At 37.8% G+C, this 9,674-nt stretch overlaps 1 pseudogene; it reads left to right on the top strand.

Annotated features, from left to right (window-relative positions):
• The first annotated feature begins 6,311 nt into the window (after positions 1-6,311).
• LOC113913037 lies at positions 6,312-6,819 on the top strand (annotated as a pseudogene).
• The last annotated feature ends 2,855 nt before the right edge of the window (positions 6,820-9,674 follow it).

Raw genomic sequence — 9,674 nt, 5'->3', positions numbered from 1 at the left:
TCTAGATGCACCTGTTTCAGGACGCATTCATCTCTGATAGAAGAAAACCATACAGGAATTCCTGAATTGGCTCTTTGAGATTCTTATTGTCCTTCGATTTTATATCTTTGATTAAGTAAGTTGCTAGACTACAGAGTTACTGTGTTATTGTAATACTTTAAAGTATTCAATTAATAAAGAAACTTTAAAAATAATCCCCTTCCTTTATAAAATTATCTATGAAATACAATGGCTGAGAATTCAACCTTTGTTGTCAGGAAGTTCAGATTTACAGCCCTTGCTTTCTACCAGCCTAGGCCTCCTTTGAATTTATGCTTTACTTTGGCAATCATTCACAATTACCTGCGGAAGATATATGGTATCTCTCTGTGTACAAAGCACAGATATTTCTAAAACCACCCAGAGAAGGGACGAAATATTTGAGTTCCAGGTGTTGTAGAGGCTATTGTCTAGTCCCGAATTTCTTAACTCATTTACACTTTGCTTTTCACAGATAACTTTACATTAATATAGGGTTTTGTGCAGGATGCTTTTTCGGTCATTTTTATTAGTTGCAAAACATGAGTAGTGATATAAATATTTCCGCGTTTGGAGGACAATAAGTTAGGCAGATTTGGCCTCTTCCATAAAGAAACCTTACTTGTAAACTGTCTTGGCCACAACTTTGGTCCCTATGTTTATCCATATTTTTCTTCATAAATAAGAAGCCTTCTTAGGATTCTAGAATGTATTTAGTGCTAAACTCTAATTTAAGGAGCCAAACTATTATACATTCTGGAGTTTTATTTGCAGAGCTTTATATTTCCGTGCCAGATTGTTTGACATTTAAGATGTCCTGGTTTTCAAATTTGAAAGGAAGGGTGTGGTGTGAGAGACAGTATCGGAGCCTTAAGGGTCAGCCTCTTGGAATTTTGACGTGGTCTCCATTTGTGGGTTTGGTCAGCACTAGGCAAGCTTATGAAGCAGGTGAAATTTGTCTTATTTATTCTTCCAGACTCTGAATTTTGAATTGTTTTCCAGTCTTACTGGCTCTCTTTCTCCCCTCTCTGTAGGAATGCAGTGGCTCTGTACTCACTCTAGTTTTTTCCCTCATCAAGACTATCAAAACTGAATCCATATCTCAATTACACTGTGTCTTGTTTCTCAAAATGCAGTCAATAGCAATCTACATTAGAGTTGTTTGAGAGGCTTGTTGAAAACATAGATTTCCATCCTCACTCCATCAGGATATCTTGGAAATATGCAGGTAATCAAATTTCCCAGGTATATATAAGGCATGATAAATTTTGAAAGCCCTAATTCAAAAAAATTCTCTCTCCAAAGACATTTGCCTTGTAAGAATTTCTCAAGCTGAAGAATACAACTGGAGTCATGCAGTCGTAGGTATTTTTGTGTTGCTGTTTTTTTTTTTTTTTTTTTTTCCTAGTACCCTAGAGATCAGACTGTGGTAGATTGTATGGATGTTTCTGCATAAAGAATTCTGGGAAAAAATTGATATTTTTCGGATCTGATGAAGTCAGCCTAAATTGAATATTTTACCTGTTATAAGTAACAGGAAAATGAATCAATTGGCTACTTTCTTAGAAATCTGATATTGTATAAAAAGTGATCCTTCCAGTAAAAGATGTTGGAAATAACATTTCCTTGTTTTCCTACAGAGAGGGTAAAAGGGACAGATCACAACAGGATGAATTCAAGCTGGATGTTAGGATGAACTTCTGTATTTTTTTTGTAAACCAAAATGCATTTTTGAAGTAATTATCAGGATAATCTAAGCTTAAAAATCATTTGTTTGAAATACCCAGAGAATCATGTCAATAATTTCTAGGAAACTCAACTTATTTTGACACACCACTTTGTAACTTTATGGGGATTGATGTACACTTAGTGACACAAGGACCTAGAATATTTTTTTTTAAGGAATTTATAGGATTTCTATTTCCTTCCTTGAAGTTCCCAAGTAAGTTTATCAAGAGTGCTTCTACATACAAAATTGGTGTGTCCAATTAATTCATTAGGAGGTAGTTGAATTCAGTTGAGGGAGGGATTATTTCGGGTGGCAGGTGTCTCCTTTAGTATGCCAAAAAATCATTTTGGTCAATTTCGTTTTTTAGTTTTTATTGAGTTTTTTTTTTTTTAAGATTTTATTTATTTGACAGAGAGAGACACAGTGAGAGAAGGAACACAAGGGGGAGCGGGAGAGGGAGAAGCAGGCCTCCCACTGAGCAGGGAGCCCGATGCGGGGCTCAATCCCAGGACCCTGGGATCATGACCTGAGCCGAAGGCAAACGCTTAATGACTGAGCCACCCAGGTGCCCCTTTATTGAATTGTTTTGGCATCGTGGCATACAGTCTTGGCTTATGCTTTCATTTGAGAAGAATAATTTTTTTGCACATCACTCAGAACACTTCTTCCTAATGCTAACTGGCTAGCTGGGGGTCAACGTGCTGATGCATCTGCTTCTTGATGAAACTTTTACTTTGGCAAGGTGAGAAATGTCACCTTGGGTCAGCCCCAAGTTTTATCTAACTCAGATTCTGCTTCGGGCAATAGAAATAAGGAACTGATTTAGACAGAGCATGGGAAATTTTTTCTCAGGCTGTTGTGTTTTAACCAATTAACCTTAAATTTTCTAAATAAAGTATCAAGCCCTGGTGAAGATGTTAAATGTCTACATCAACAACAATAAAAGGAAACTAGCAAGAAATTACGCTTTCAGTTGCATTTCAAAAATTGACCTTATTGGGGTGCCTGGGTGGCTCAGTCGTTAAACGTCTGCCTTCAGCTCAGGTCATGATCCCAGGGTCCTGGGATTGAGCCCCACATCGGGCTCCCTGCTCGGTGGGAAGCCTGCTTCTCCCTCTCCCACTCTCCCTGCTTGTGTTCCCTCTCTCGCTGTGTCTCTCTCTGTCAAATAAATAAATAACATCTTTAAAAAAATTTATTTTTCAGAGCAGTTATAGGTTCACAGCAAAGCTGAGCAAAAGGTATAGACATTTCCCATATACTGTTGCTCCACACATGTGCGGCCTTTCCCATTATCAAAATCCCCCACCAGAATGGTACATTTGTTACAATTGATAAACCTATGCTGACATGTCATTATCACCCAGATCCATAGTTTATATTAGAATCCATTCTTGGTGTTGTACATGCGATGGGTTTGAATGAATATATAGTGTCATGTATTCTCATCACGGTATCATACAAAATAGTTTTACTGCCCTAAGAATTCTCTCTGCTTCACCTATTTATCCCTCCCTGCTTCCAAACCATGGCAACCACTGATCTTTGTACTGTCTCCATAGTTTTGTCTTTGACAGATGTCATATAATTGGAATCGTATAGTATGTAGCCTTTTTAGATTGGGTTCTTTCACTTAATAATATGCATTTGAGTTTCTTCCATGTTTTTTCCTGACTTCCTAGCTCATTTCTCTTTATTTATGTTTCTTTTTATTTATTTTTTAAAAAGATTTTATTTATTTATTTAATTGACAGAGAGAGAGAGAGAGAGAGAGAGACAGCAAGAGATGGGACATAAGCAGGGGGAGTGGGAGAGGGAGAGAAGCAGGCTTCCCGCCGAGCAGGGGCCTGATGTGGGGCTCGATCGCAGGACCCCGGGATCATGACCTGAGTCAAAGGCAGTTGCTTAACCAACTGAGCCACCCAGGTGCCCCTCATTTCTTTTTAGCATGTTGCATTTTTTTTAAAAGAAATTTGAACCAAAGAGGATTCTGGACTCTTTCTTCTTTTTGCCTCAATTTTTATCCTTAAGTCTTCACATTCTAGTTACCATTGCCTTAAAGCCAGTTCATGTGCTAGATTAATGTCTTTGTTTTTTCTCTTTTTCCATCTATTTTTTTCCCTAGAATTTATTTTGTGCCAGTTGTGGTCTTAGCATTTTCCAGGTTCTGGAAGGCTACTTAAAAAAGCTTAAGGCTGGGGTGTCTCAGTTGGTTAAGCATCTGCCTCTTGATTTTGGCTCAGGTCATGATCTCAGGGTTGTAAGATCAAGCCCTGCATTGGGCTCAGGCTGGGCGTGGAGTGTGCTCTCCCTCTCCATCTGCCCTCCTCAACCCCCTGAAAAAAAAAAAAAAGCCTAGGATTTTTAAAAAAAAGACAAGATACAATCCTCAGTTTTACTTACTCTAAAGTTGTGAAACAGAATAAATGAAAATACTATTGGAAGACATTATTTATTAAGAATTACTATATGTCAGACCTTTAGCTAGACAGGTTTATACACATTAACTTATGTCATCCTTGGAACAACTTTGGAAGTTTGGGATTATTTTTCTTGTTTTACATTATGACAATTTGGGTTAGTAAGAATTGGAATTCGGGGCACCTGGGTGGCTCAGTCAGTGAAGCGTCTGCCTTCGTCTCAGGTCATAATCCCCGGGTCCTGGGATGGAGCCTTGCAGAGGGAGTCTGCTTCTCCCTCTCCGTCTGCTGTTCCCCCTGCTTGTGCTCTCTCTCTCTCTCTCTCTCAAATAAATAAATAAATAAATAAATAAATAAATAAAATCTTAAAAAAAAAGGAATTGAAATTCAAACTCAGTCTGGCTGACTTGGCAGTTCATACTCCTTTTATTACACCAAAACTGAACAAAGAGAAGACACAGAAAAATATCTTAATGGTTGTTGAAGGGTAGATAACTATATGACTGTCACCTTAAGCTTCTCAAGTAATAGGATTTTATAATTTCCTTTGCTGTGTAATACAATGTTTACATTGCATGATGTTTTCCTCTTGATTAAGCATTTAACTCCTACTGGCTTTAATCAAACTTTGGTGAATTAGATCAGATATTACCATTTTACAGATGATGGGCTAAATAACATCATAGTCATATAGCTGGCACATAGCTGGGGAACTGGAATTCATTTCTCTGTGGATGTGTTTAGAATGAGCTTGACACAAAATCCTTAAAAAAGTGAAATTTTGAGCAGTAAGTGTAACTGTTCCCTAGATCCCCTATGCTGAACGGGAAGTGGATACTCTGTGTCTCTGGGACTCATCCTCCAGATCATTGCTTTCCTCTTCTGAGGCTGCATGCAGTATCATCAAACAAAATGTTTGTGGAAGAATTTGGGACTCTGAGGGGAAGGAAAAATACAAACAAGTGCCAAAAATGGGGGAAAGAGGTTAGAAAGATGAGTTTAAAGAGTTTGCCTTGGGCTGGCCCTGTTGCCATCTGTCACAATGCTGTTTGAATAATGGTCCTTTTAGCTTTAGAGAGACTAAGAAATATTTAATGATACTAAGAAGTAGATCATATGAATCAGTCTCAGAACTCCGATCTTTACTTATTTTTAATCACCTTCATTCACATGTCTGAAAGTAATTATACAAGAAGAAAAAAATTGTTAAATTTACATATTAACTGACCTGGAGGGGCTGGGTACATTAATTTTATGGTTAAGCTATTTGTCTCTCATAATTAGTTTGATGATATTGATATTTTTAACAAATCATATAAAATAAATGGAGTTGAATAGTACATTATTCCAAATTAAGAATAAGATATAATCTGTTAGTATAAAGCGGTGGTGATTGTGTGTTAGATTCTGGAAAGAAGGTAAGGAAGGGTGATTTAAAAGATGTTTTATTTTGAGACTCCTATTCAGATAGTGATGATATTTAGGAATTGCTGAAAAATAACAGGTTTTGTTCTAAGAAATAAAAGCCAGAGGTAGTTTAAACCCATCTTTTTTTTTTCATAGCAAAGTTGTCAGAGGCTATATCTGTATGAGATCAACAGAGGCTTTTTACAGACAAGGTCACCACCTCTGCCCAAGCAATGAGTAGACTGCATCTTTTAGTTTTATTTATATGTTTTCCTCCTGTAAATGCTCAGTCTTTTACTCGTATAATAAGCTATGGAAACCTTGGTATCAAAACTTCATAGAAACTGGGAGACCTTATCAGGAAGTCTAAACACAGTTAAGCTTTCAGTAGGCTAATCAAATAATCACCTATGTAAAATGGATTTGTAGATTTCTTGTTTTAGTTTTGTTAAATTTAGCTCTGTTATTTGATGCATATATATTTAGGAGTGATGTCTTGATGAAGTGATTCTCTTATGATTATGAAATGTTCCTCTGTTTCTGTTAGTACTCCTTGCCTTGAAGTCTACTTTGTTTGATCTTAATGGAGCCACAGCAGACTTCTTGTTCAGTGTTTACATGATGGGTTTTTCTATTATTTTGCTTTCAATCTGTTTGTGTCTTTACATTTAAAGTGCATATTTGTGAACAGTATATAGTTGAGTGTTATTTTAAAAAAATTCAATCTCAGAGGCGAGCGGAGCCGAAGTCGAGACCAGAGGCCGAACTCGGGATCTGACAAGATGGCCGGGCTGCCCCGCAGGATTATCAAGGAAACCCAGCGTTTGCTGGCAGAACCAGTTCCTGGCATTAAAGCAGAACCAGATGAGAGCAACGCCCGTTATTTTCATGTGGTCATTGCTGGCCCCCAGGATTTCCCCTTTGAGGGAGGGACTTTTAAGCTTGAACTGTTCCTACCAGAAGAATACCTGATGGCAGACCCTAAAGTACGTTTCATGACCAAAATTTATCATCCTAATGTAGACAAGTTGGGAAGAATATGTTTAGATATTTTGAAAGATAAGTAAGTGGTCCCCAGCACTGCAGATCCGCACAGTTCTGCTATCGATCCAGGCTTTGTTAAGTGCTCCCAATCCAGATGATCCATTAGCAAATGATGTAGCGCAGCAGTGGAAGACCAACGAAGCCCAAGCCATAGAAACAGCTAGAGCATGGACTAGGCTATATGCCATGAATAATATTTAAAATCGATCTGATGATGATCGGATCAGATCAGAGAACAGTTCTCCTGTTCTCCTGTTCTGCCAAGACTTCTGCTTGCATTTAAAGGACACAGTCTTAGAAACATTACAGAATAAAAGCCCAGACATCTTCAGTCCTTTGGTGATTAAATGCACATTAGCAAACCTATGTCTTGTCCTGATTCACTGTTGTAAAGCATGAGCAGAGGCTAGGAAGTACCATCCGGATTGTTGTGAAACGTTTAAAAGCAGTGGCCCTTCTCTGCTTTTATTCATTTCCCCATCATGGTTTGAGTATAAAGCACTGTGAATGAAGGTAGTTGTCAGGGTTAGCTGCAGGGGTGTGGGTGTTTTTCTTTATTACTTTTTTTGAGGGGGAGAGATAGTTTTATTTTAATTTTTTGGGCTCCTTTCACCCCTTTTATGGTGATCTAATTGCATTGGTTAAAAGCAGCTAACCAGTTCTTTAGAATATGCTCTCTAGCCAAGTCTAACTTTATTTAGATGCTGTAGATGGACAAGCTTGATTGTTTGAACCAAAATGGGAACATTAAACAAATATCACAGCCCTCACTAAAAACATTGTGGCTTGCTGTCAAGTGTAGAATACTTCCTTCAAGAAAAAGCTTGTGACCATTTTGTATGGCTTGTCTGGAAACTTCTGTAAATCTTATGTTTTAGTAAAATATTTTTTGTTATTCTAAAAAAAAAATTCAATCTCATATTATCTGCCTTTATTTTTAAAGATTTTATTTATTTATTTGACAGAGAGAGACACAGCGAGAGAAGGGGAACACAAGCAGGGGGAGTGGGAGAGGGAGAAACAGGCTTCCTTCTGAGCAGAGAGCCCGATGTGAGGCTTGAACCCAGGACCCTGGGATCATGACCTGAGCCGAAGGCAGACACTTAACGACTGAGCCACCCAGGTGCCCCTATTATCTGCCTTTTAATTGGAGCATCTAGTGCATTTATATTTAACATAATTAGTGACATACTTGAGTTTGTCCTGTTTTCTATTTGGTCCATGTACTCTTTGTTTCCTGTTTTGGGTTATTTGAGTATCTTTTAGTGTTTCATTCTATCATTCAGTTTGCTTTTTTGCTAACGCCATTAGGGTTATGTTTTGGTGATTAGGAAATACAAGTGTCCCTAACTTATCATAGTTTACCTTGAATGGATTTATTATACTACTTGTATAAGAAATTTTGATAGTATAATTCAGGTCATCTCCTCTAGAACTCATATATTTTATATGCTTATATATCATAAACCTCACCTTATGATGTCATTATTTTCACTTTAAAAAAGTGTCTTTCAACCCTGAATGTAAATGGGCTCAATGCCCCAATCAAAAGACACAGGCTATCAGATTGGATTAAAAAACAAGACCCATCCATATGCTGTCTGCAAGAGACTCATTTTAGACCCAAAGACACCCCCAGATTGAAAGTGAGGGGGTGGAAAACCATTTACCATGCTAATGGACACCAAAAGAAAGCTGGGGTGGCAATCCTTATATCAGACAAACTAGATTTTAAAACAAAGACTGTAATAAGAGATGAGGAAGGACACTATATCCTACTTAAAGGGTCTATCCCACAAGAAGATCTAACAATTGTAAATATCTATGCCCCGAACATGGGAGCAGCCAATTATATAAGGCAATTAATAACAAAAGCAAAGAAACACATTGACAACAATACAATAATAGTGGGGGACTTTAACACCCCCCTCACTGAAATGGACAGATCCTCTAAGCAAAAGATCAACAAGGAAATAAAGACTTTAAATGACACACTGGACCAAATGGACTTCACAGACATATTCAGAACATCCCATCCCAAAGCAACGGAATACACATTCTTCTCTAGTGCCCATGGAACATTCTCCAGAATTGATCACATCCTAGGTCACAAATCAGGTCTCAACCGGTACCAAAAGATGGGATCATTCCCTGCATAGTGTCAGACCACAATGCTTTGAAACTAGAACTCAATCACAAGAGGAAAGTCGGAAAGAACTCAAATACATGGACACTAAAGAGCATCCTACTAAAGAATGAATGGGTCAACCAGGAAATTAAAGAAGAATTAAAAAAATTCATGGAAACCAATGAAAATGAAAACACAACTGTCCAAAATCTTTGGGATACAGCAAAGGCAGTCCTAAGAGGAAAGTATATAGCAATACAAGCCTTTCTCAAGAAACAAGAAAGGTCTCAAATACACAATCTAACCCTACACCTAAAGGAGCTGGAGAAAGAACAGCAAATAAAGCCTAAACCCAGCAGGAGAAGAGAAATCATAAAGATCAGAGCAGAAATCAATGAACTAGAAACCAAAAGAACAGTAGAACAGATCAACGAAACTAGGAGCTGGTTCTTTGAAAGAATTAACAAGATTGATAAACCCCTGGCCAGACTGATCAAAAAGAAAAGAGAAATGACCCAAATCAACAAAATCATGAATGAAAGAGGAGAGATCACAACCAACACCAAAGAAATACAAACAATTCTAAGAACATATTATGAGCAACTCTATGCCAGCAAATTAGATAACCTGGAAGAAATGGGTGCATTCCTAGAGATGTATCAACTACCAAAACTGAACCAGGAAGAAATAGAAAACCTGAACAGACCTATAACCACTAAGGAAATTGAAGCAGTCATCAAAAATCTCCCAACAAACAAAAGCCCAGGGCCAGATGGCTTCCCAGGGGAATTCTATCAGACATTTCAAGAAGAATTAATACCTGTTCTCCTGAAACTGTTCCAAAAAATAGAAATGGAAGGAAAACTTCCAAACTCATTTTATGAGGCCACCATCACCTTGATCCCAAAACCAGAGAAAGATCCCATCA

Source organism: Zalophus californianus, chromosome 14 (assembly GCF_009762305.2).
Source record: "Zalophus californianus isolate mZalCal1 chromosome 14, mZalCal1.pri.v2, whole genome shotgun sequence".
Lineage (NCBI taxonomy): Eukaryota > Metazoa > Chordata > Mammalia > Carnivora > Otariidae > Zalophus > Zalophus californianus.
Note: the sequence above shows the minus strand (reverse complement) of the source record. Positions and strands in the feature narration are given on the sequence as shown.